The sequence below is a fragment of the Cinclus cinclus genome, chromosome 3, assembly GCF_963662255.1.
Source record: "Cinclus cinclus chromosome 3, bCinCin1.1, whole genome shotgun sequence".
In the NCBI taxonomy this organism is placed as follows: domain Eukaryota; kingdom Metazoa; phylum Chordata; class Aves; order Passeriformes; family Cinclidae; genus Cinclus; species Cinclus cinclus.
Window position 1 is genome coordinate 29549907 of NC_085048.1, and position 10589 is coordinate 29560495.

The window sequence follows — 10589 nt, forward strand, 5'->3', positions numbered from 1 at the left end:
GTTTTCTGTGGATGGATTGAAATTAAAAGTGAGTTCTGTGACAATCAGAGGAGACCATTATAAAGCATCATAAGATATGCAAACTTTTACTACATTTAATAAATATCAAAAATCTGCCAGAGTTCATTGTTACTAAAGGACAAGTAGATAAGGGGCAAAGGGGAGTGTTATGTAGAAAAGAAATGAGAATTGGACCAAGTTGTGCAGATGAATTTTCTCTTGAGCTAAGAACTTAGTATGTTTAAAATCTGTTATTTCAGTATGTCTTCATCTGTTGATGGTAACACTCAGCAGCAAGAAGTAAGTTGTAATACACTGTGTGCTTTTAAACAAAGCCTTTCTTCTGGCTTGAGGAAGTTAGTCAAATTTAGTAACAGTGAACAGATAAAATATGCATTGTCAGAAAAGACTGTGGCAGAACGTAGCAACAGTTTTATAATCCTACTTTGTCTTTAGGTGACACGTACAGTGACCTGAAAGCTTTTTGTGTCTTGAAGTAGCTTTTGGCTCTTTCCTGTAACTATCTGTGTTTGTACCTCAAAAGTTTCTTGCTGGTATTCATACTGAAAATGCCAAGGGCTTGTCTGCATTGCCTTTAGTTCCTTAGTTTCTGACACTGTTTCCTGACATATCTGTGATTCATATATGCTAACCTGTCTGTCTGTCTGTCTGTCTTTGTCTGATTTTGTGGTCTCCTAGCATCACCTAAAACTCCAGGAATACATAGCAAAGATAGCAGATTTCTGTCATATCCCATCTGAATAACTGCCTGTTTTAACTTTCTAAGCATGAGCTTTTCCATTCAAAATACGGGAACTTGCTTTTCTGCTCATTTTTTAAGGAGGAATGGTGGTCATACTCTGAAATTTTATTCCAGATTCCACTCAAATATTAAAAAATCTCCCTTATTTGACTGATTTTTTGCAAATACTGGAATATATCACACAAAGATTTGTACAGTCTCTGTCCTTACTTAAAATCCAAATGGAGAAGGTTCTGAGCAATCTGCTCTGCTGACACAACTTTTAAGGAAGGGTATTTGAACTAGGGACTTAGGAAGAGACTAGGTCCCTTCCAGTGTCAACTATTCTGTTTTTCTGTGACAGCACATCTCTTTCCCTTATTTTGTGGCAATGTTTTAAGCTGACATTTGGATTTGTGCCTTTCTCCCTGACTCCATCTGTTGGTAGTAGAAGTAAGTAATATAGCATTTCTTTTCCATCTTTGCCTTTTCCTTTCATTATGTTTTTCAGTCTGAGGTTGCTTATGAAGTAAGCAGAATTTCCCATAATCATTGTAGGTTATTCTTATAAACTGGAAGGTGGTTGTTATGTAAGTCAAGTCCAGGCTGAAAGTTACTGATACTGATATAATTATGTTTATATAGTTTGTGTTATAATAGTCCTTTATAAATAAAATTTTCCAGTAGCTGCTTTCAGGATCATGACACTGATCTCAGCTTTTGAGCAATTTTTCAGTGTATTGTTGAAACATTAAGGCCTGCATTTTTTTTCTTTTAGTGTTGTTATGAATTCCAAAGAATCTCAAATGTTGCTAAAGGCTTATGTTCTCAATGACTGAATCAAGTTCTTGATTACATCCTAGACTCGTGTTTAGGGTCCCCCTTTACAGAGGGAGACCTTGGTTTGTATCAGATCACAGTGCTACCTCACTGTATTTGAACAAAAATTATTGATAGGAGTATGTTAGGGACTTGTCTGACCACTGACCTCCACATACGTGATTTCCATTGTTCAGCATTGCTTGTATGACTTTGTATCTAATTCCCAGCATAAATTTATGTGTATGTTTGTGTGTATGGAGGGGTATTCAGTGCATTAATTACAGAGGTATATTTATTAATTTAATAGCTATGATATGTAGCCATTAACTTTTTTACCTGATTTTTGATATGACTTTTCTATAACAAGAGTTGTAAACGGAAAGCCTTTGAAGATGGGGGTGTATAGCTCATAAAAAAAAGATAGGAAATGTGAATACAAATGAGAAAGCAGAAGCATTTTTGATAGTAAAGTATCCAGTTATTTTTACAGTTACATTTTCATCAATACTTGAAATAGATACTCTAGTGTATTTCATAAAAATAGATGGAAAGGCAGGATATTTTATTACCTAAGAAAATATTTTAGAAATCCCCCAGTACTCTAAAAGAATATATGCTACAGTAAAAGGATTCAGTTTAAAAAAATAATTTTATATATATATATATATACACACATATACATATATATACATATAAATAATTTTAAAATGCTGCTATTATAACCCTGGTCATAATCACATTGTTACAAGCAGAATTTCACCAGAATTTCTTCAGTTCTTTTCTTGTAACTTGGGAGAGATACTGCACAGGTTCAAAGTTATAGTGCTTTACTTTGTAAGCCCACGAGGATCTGGAATCCATCCTCTCTTATCTAAATGTCAGCTCAGTCAGAAACCTGGTGCCAGAGTAATATGATGGAACTAGATGTAATAGTAATAGATGGAACTAGAAACTTTGAATGGTCCTGTAAAAACAACCAAGATCTTAAAATTAATGTTTGCATCTGGTGAGTGCCATATGAAATGATCTGCAAGTAATAAAGATGTACTACTTTCAGTTCCATGTTGAACAAATAAAATAGAAGTTTCTGTAAGAAACAGCTTACAGAGATTTTTAAAAGCAAATGATGCCCCAGAGAAAGATACATACAGGTAGAGCAGATAAGACTGTATTGAAAATCAGTGGCCAAAAATGTCATCTAAAGCAGACACTGTGCAAGTATTTGCATTTCCTAGAAACAGATTAGTATTGCATTACCCTATCTTCTGAGCCCAAAAAACCTTCAAAAAAGCAACCTAATTTAGCTATTACATGCCCAGCTATTTACTGTATCCATTTAATATATATTTCTTCAAAATTATTCAAATAATTATGCACAAACACTGGGAGATACTTTCCAAAAAATAAATGTCTTTTGCAATCAAGCAGCATTTTACTCCTTTGGTGGAGAATCCAAAGATTTCAAATTGTTTCCATGTTGGAGTAAATCTAGAGAAAGAGCTCTTTGCAGTGTCCAGAAAGAAAAAAAATGATGAGTTTCATTTTAAATTCTTATTAAATTATCTACACCCTTCACAGGATGCTACAGATTGCTGATAATACTTTCCCTTCTATTATTAATAGAATCTGTAGAACTCCTTTTTTTTATGAAATCTCTAATAGTTTAACAATAGGTGGACTGAGTTTCCTGGCGATGTGAAAGGAATAGTTGTAGAAGGCATAAATTGCATTCATACTTGCTTCAAAGACAAGCTAGAATAGGATAAACCAGACTATTAAAATTACATCCAGACCTCATTTTAAAAGTAACCGTTTCTGTCTTCTGCCATCCTGTGAAGAATGCAAATTGCATTTGGCATAAGTTTGGGAAAAAGTATTTTCCTTGAAGTTGAAAACTAAGAATTTGTGTAGAAATAATAGATTTGTGTCCAGATGAGGTTGCATAAAAGTTGTTATATCCATTGATGGATATAACTTGTCCAAAACTTGTCATGCAGCCTTTGAAACTGGAAGATAAAGTATTGTTGGAAATTGGAGCAATGTTGAGGGCGTCCTGCTCCAGTACTTTTATGTAAATAAAAAGGTACTAATGATTTTATATTTCGCATACTTACTATTCATATTTGCCTAAATATGTATTTTGTTCACACACTTTAGGCTTGAAATTACAACTAATACTCACAAATTGGTAGTAAAATGTTGAAAATTTGGGAGTAAGGAGAGCATGATAGAATTGGCACCTTCTTTAAAGAACAAACTCCTGAAATGGCTTTCTGTTTTCTTCCAGTGAAGATGTGATCTTTTCATTCACAATGCCTTCCCAGTGGTATTGTGAGTAACAGGGTGACTCAATTTAATTTAATTTCATTCTTATGATGTTAATTTCTAGTTACAAAATGCTGTGGCAGGGATCTTGCTGTTTGCTTGGTTTATGCTCAGGTGTGAGGCAGGGGGTTGTGAGCAGGAGGAGAGGATGTGGAGGTCAGGAGCAGAAAGAGATGCTGTGGTTTGCTGATAAATGGGTCAGTGCTGGCTCAGCTCCAGGAGGAAAGGATCTGGCCCCTTCCTCCATCCTTTTCTGGTGTTTCCAGGGTCCCTTTGAGTACTTGTGCTTGGGGGTGCTAGAGAATAAATTATATCCTTTCCCCAATGATTCGTTCCAAGCACTGTGGGCATTGCTGACAAGAAAGGTAGCTTGGGGTCTAAGAGAAACCACACACCTGCAGTAGGACCTATTAAGGAACCAAAAGAGGACACTGGGAAAGGGCTGTAGAGAAGAAGAGGCTGGTTTGAAATGTTTTTAGTTAAACTTTTTGACTGAGGTATTTTCAGTCTGGAGTGTAGGTACGTCAAATTGTACTGTAACATCTGCTAGCATATTTTAACATCTGTTTGTTTGGAGAGTTGGGCATGGAGTTTTAAAGCTGGAGCAGAATTTATTTAAAAGTGCAACTGAGGTTTAACTTAGTGTGAAATAAAATACCCTTCCTAGGAAGATTGCTGTTTTTTATAAATTAGTTCAAATTTATCTTTTAGTCCTTGTGCAGTAATTTAGACCTACATCTGAGTCAGATTTTAATGGAAATATAATTTAAAATTAATCTAGTTTCAGAGTTTTGTTCATTGCTAACATTATTCAATGCTATCAGTATTCACTGCTTTTGAGCAGCTGAAGCTGTTTACAGTGCTTGTGGAACTGTAAATAAGTGCTTATTAAATTAGAGTTGGGCAGTAAAAAATCTGGTTTGTGTATAAGAAAGTATTTAAAGTACATAATTATACAAATGAGATGAGCTGAATGTGAGTGGGGAAAACAGTCAAATTGTTTCCAAGATATCCTGCATTTCAGAGAAATATGTAACTATATAAATGAAGACATCATGGAAGATACGTGGCTGAATTTTCCTTTAAAACCCTAATACAGCCCTTTTTCTAGTTTACCTTAAGAAGGTTGTGAGCATGCTGGAGGGAGTTCAGAGGAAACAGCAAAATATAACCAAGGGGTATAAAACGTGATAATTCAGGAAAGGTGGGATGGATTGTGCTTAAATAGTTTAAGAAAGAAGCAGAGGGGAAAAAAGGAAACAGAAAGAAGTGGCTGGACGGAGAGAGATTGAGTGAGTGCTCCCCTCTTCCCCTGGAAGGCTGAGTTACTGCTAGGTAGGTTGAAGCTTACTGCCAGAAGCCCTGAGGACACATAAGCAAAGTTAAGGAAAATTTCTCAGCTGAAATGGAGGATTCCTGAAAATAAAAATCAGTTTCTTCAGAGCCTGCATTGAGGTTGCTGTATGTTAGAAATGCTGCTGCTGTTCCTGTGGCAGAATCTGAACTAAGTTGGGAACATCTGGGGCTAAATTCACAGTACCCCTATCTGTACTTTATTCTTTTTTTCCAGCCTGTAAGCCATTTCCAGCACAAATTTACATAATAATCTGGTCTTCGAAAAGGAAAAAAGAAATGCACCTTTTGACTTATCAAGATGATGTCACAAATTAAGTCTTGATTTCTTTCATATCTACAACAGTTGGCAAGACCTTATGTTTCATTACTATTAATACGCCCTGTCTTCTGGGTTGCTTGATTTTTCACAAGTTCATGATTCTATTAGTTGTTTGTTCTTTGTTGCTTACCTTTCTTCTGCACATCTAATTCATGAAAAAGCAAGAAAATTGTCCTGATAGCAATTTTTCCAGTAGTTAGATGATTATTTTAATTATAGAAGGACAGATAATGAAGCATGGATGGATTGGAGTCTTAGGTTCAAAAACAATGTTTGACATCAGGGTACCTTTACTTTCAGGAGATATGAGGGTGTTTGAACTTGTAGAGAAACCCAGGAGTTCTGTAGGCTTCTCCATGAAAAATCAATTCTCAAGAACATTCAGCAGTCAGGTTTTTTCCATACAGAAACCATTGCAGGTAGCAGGCATGAGAATGTGAGTGTGAGCTCTGGGTCATGGAGCACTTTTTAAGGGTCTAAGAGGGAGATGAAAAAGCTTTTGAAAAGCTTGCCCTAATTTTAGCTGCTGAGCAGTACTTTTCAAAGTACTGCTACAAAGTTAACTGGACTTAAAACTCAGTGACTTGATAAATGGCATGGTGTTCTAGCCAGTATTCAGTATTTTTTATATGCATGCATTCTTTGTATACATATACAGGTTATGTGAACTGCTACTCGGCATTTACTGTTACTTTTTTGATCTGAGACCTTAGACAAAAAGAGGAGCTGTGAAGGATTAACCAAACTGAGTTTGGTAAATCTGCATAATTGGATGGTCTGTGCAGTGTACTGAAGGATGAGTTTAGGTCTTGGAACTGAAATCCAAACCTTTGCATTTTTCCACCTGTATGGGAAATCTGTCCCACTTTGGGTGAAAAATGAAAGCCTAGGAAAGAAAAAGATAGATTAATTATTGGCTTCTAGAATAATATGTGCACTGTTACTGATTTTAATTTTAGCTAATGATAGAGTTAACTAGGAACAAACAATCATCTGATTCTCTTGTTTTCTGAAGATGTTAATTCTGTGTCCTTTTCTTAGTGTATTCATTCTGATTATCCTATTGAATCCAAATGTAGGGTTATACTGTGAGGTAGTGAGTATTATTTGTTAGTACTTTGCACTAATATTTTTCTGATACCTTTCCATATATTTTTTAGTGTACAGTAGCACAGTTACTGTAATACACAGGAACCATTCCAGTTTCTTTCTTTAAACATTACTTTGAGTAGATACACTGGTCTATATGAGTTTTCTAAAATCAATGTACTGATAAATAGCTCTAGGAAAAACTTGATTGTGTCAGAAAGAAGGTTAACAATTATGAGATGCCTGTATTTACTTTCAATAAATATGAATGGTTTCATCCTGTTCCTGTCCATTTTGAATGTCCCTCTGAAAGTTGTTTTCCCATATTTGCTCATGTGTTTTTGTATTCTTCTGATGATTTCTTTGTTCCTTCTTTCTCCTGTACAACATGTGGTCTTCAAAATCAGGGACTCCCAATCTACACTTTGTAATCTCTTAAGCTGATTCTTATCTCTGTTTCTCCTGTGATGCCAAGCACAACAAGTGTTATGGTTTCAATTATGCCCATCCCATTGGTGATATTTACTGACTAGTAAATGAAAGGGCCATTCTTTGACTTTTTTTGGCCAAGTAATGAATTGAGGTGCATTTTTTAGTTCCTCAAGAGAAGGGTGAACAGAAGCTGTGTGTTAGGGTTTATTTTTGGCCTTTGTCCTGCCTAGTAGTAAACAGAGCTGGATGGGAACACAAATGTTCCAGGGATTACTCTAAAGGCACAATGTGAATGACAACCCATTTGGCACTGGCTGACACAATGGTATATGTTGTAGTCACTTGTTCCTCATTTAATTGTCTGCTGTTTTATTGTCTTGCATTTAAATTGCAAGTTCAATGCAATCCAGATTTTCTTTTATTGATTGCACATTGCGTAATTTTACGAGATTTCAGTACATGACTGAGACTCCAACTTGCCTTGATGATAATAAATTAGAATGCTTATTTAGTGCAAGGATATATTATTGCTAAATACCTTTTTGGTTCGTTTATCAGCATCCAGCAGAATTTCCAGTTACATTCTTGTGTCCTCTGATATGCTTGCATTCTCTCATAGATAGCTGCAGGTTGCCTCCATAAGCCTAGATGCCTGTTTTCACTACGTACTAATTTGCTGCTAATCAGCTAAATTATTGTCTTATTTGCCTGTTTGGTTTTCTTATCAGGTATCAAAGTAATTAATGTGTGTATACTATGTATATTACTATGCTTTTAAATATTGTAAAACTCTTTCATTTTTTTCAGACTTTATAGCCCTTTTCATCCTTTTGGTTGGTGTATTTTCAGTTTGTTTATGTGGGCTCTTTTCAAGTGGCATTATGGGGTTTTATTTTGAATTTGTTAATTTGTTTGTTTTGCTGATAGAGCCACTGCTAAAAGATACAACAATGTGATATTTGTGTGAATTGGACCTTTCTTCTCTCTTCATTTTTTTACACATCCTCCCCTGCATTTTTAAGACCTTAATATAATGATTCTGATAACTGATCATTTTTGTTTTCTGCTCCTGGAAAAAAGACTCTTCTAAGGTTTTAGTTCAAATGGAGACAGGGGTTTTGTTTTGCCATTCAGCTTGAAGATACGTAAGGACAGGGCAGAGTTTTACAGTTCTGTTTTCAGTTTGAGAGGTGTTTTTATCCTTCCCAGCATTCTTTGCTGTGAGAATAGAAAGTCTGCAAGCACGACGTGCAAAGTGCATCATGCAACAGTGATTATTGATTGGCTAAGGCACATAGTAGACAGCCAGGACCTACATGCTGCTGGTCCAACGTGCTGTCCATCAGTTCACTGCTCCCTCTGTAGATACCCAGCTGCTATAGATGTTGAATTTGTTACTTTTTTAGGTATTCCAGCGCTTCAATTCTCTGCATTTGTACATGTCTAACATCTTAAAAATACCTTTCTCTTATACATGAGTTCCTCATCACATACCCTTGATTGACTGTATATGAATAGCCTTCTAATTGCTAAACAACTCCAACTTCTTTTGGTAAGTGTGGAAGTCTTGGAAATACTGCGATGCTATGCACTAAGTGCTTGCTTACATCAGTAGTGTTTTAGACCCTCAGTATTGAATATTTTATTACACATTCTTTTAAGCCATGAAGGAACTTCTAATAAAACATTTTATTTGGAACAATTTCTTCTTACATTTTCTTCCTCTCTGTAAACATTACATTTTCTATTTTAAAAAAGAAAATATCAGCATTCTTTACTTTGTGACCTGTGTCCTTGCTGTACCTTATGTCCAAATTGGACCAAGTCTAACTTGCTCCATTGAGCAAGTTGAGAAATGCGTGTTGTATGCTTCATTTGGGACATAAATATCTTGGGATTATTTTGGAATTTTCAATGCAGATCTGCAGAGAATTTAAGGATGTATTTAAATTCCATTACACAGAGGTTCTGCTTGAATATTGGGTCCTAGCTTAATATACATGATATTACTTTGGGGAACTATGTGTGGTAAAGGAATAAATAAAATTCATAGAACAGCTTCTTGGGTTGGAAGGGACCTTAAAGATCATCTGCCATGGGCAGGGATCCACCCACTAAACCAGGTTGCTCAATATCCCATCCAACCTGACCTTGAACACCTCTTTTTAACATCTAATCTACATCTCTTCTAGTTGGAAACTATTCTTCCTTGTCCTACTGTTATCTTGCCTGTTTAAAAAGTCATTCTCCCTCTATTTTACATTCCTTGACTACCTCTCAGGCATGTGTAATTCAAGACAAAATGTTTTCAGACATGCAGCAACATGTACACATTAATTTCAAGAAGTTAAAGTTCCAGTATTTGTAACCTAGTCCTCAGTTTTGTAATTCTTTCCTCTGCAACATGAGCTTCAAGTCTAGTTAGCTATTCTCAAAATTATTGTTGGAAAAAGAAGTTCTATTTAAAGCAGTTTGTCATGTTATTTTACTAGTTTTCTAAAGAACCCAAGTTCTCAGTATTTTTTAGAATTTTCATGGAATAGATTTGCGTAGACTGTAGGGCACACACTTTTTTTCCTCTAAAATTCTGTGGGTGCTCTAGATCTGCTTAGGAGTTGTCAGTCACAGAGTAGAAGTCACTTGCTGAATCAGACATGAGTTTTGAAATGTACTTCTTGTAGTAACAAGTCAGTGTACATGTTCTAATGGTTGGATTGTTATTAATTTTGTTGTTTTAGTGAAAACATAGGTACCTTTTCACTGGAAATGTGAATTTAAATGTAACTTGCTATAAAGTCAAAAGAACAATTTGTAAAACTTTACTGGTTTTAATAAAGTTTATTAATTAAATAGCATAAACCAGCTAATAGAAAAAAATCTAACAATATAATATAAAATTACATCAAAGTTTAATATAGTTACATTCTAAACATAGGTAAATATTTCTTCATTTTTATGGTATGCTATTAAAAAAAAATAATAATAATAATAATTCTTAGGTTCTAAGAATTTATTTTGCCCTGTTGCTCAGAGAAAACAAAAGCTCCAGACAAGGGCCTTTTGAACCATAAGACCACATGTTCTTAAACCATTAAAATTGTGCTTAATGAGCCACTAGATGGAGCAGTCAAATCTCACTTTTTTTTTATCAGCCTCTGTGTAAGACAGTTTCTGTCAGCACTGAGAGGATCTGGAAATGCAGGCAGACTTTACTACTTGAATCAGTAATTTAAAAACCTTTTTCAGATTTTATCTGCATTTTTTTTTCTATTGGCAGATTTATATTATCCTGAAGCTTTAGTGTTACAAATGATGTATGGGACATAGTCTGCATATGGAAATTACACTAACATGAATAGCTCTGCGGAAGCAGTTATTCATTTATTGAATTAAGCCCCAGCCTCAGAGAAAAAAACCCCACAAAACAAAACAAGAAAAAGGGATTCCTGTTAGAAGATCATGAGCCATGAGCCAGATTTTCAAAATTTGGGTGGTTCACAGTTA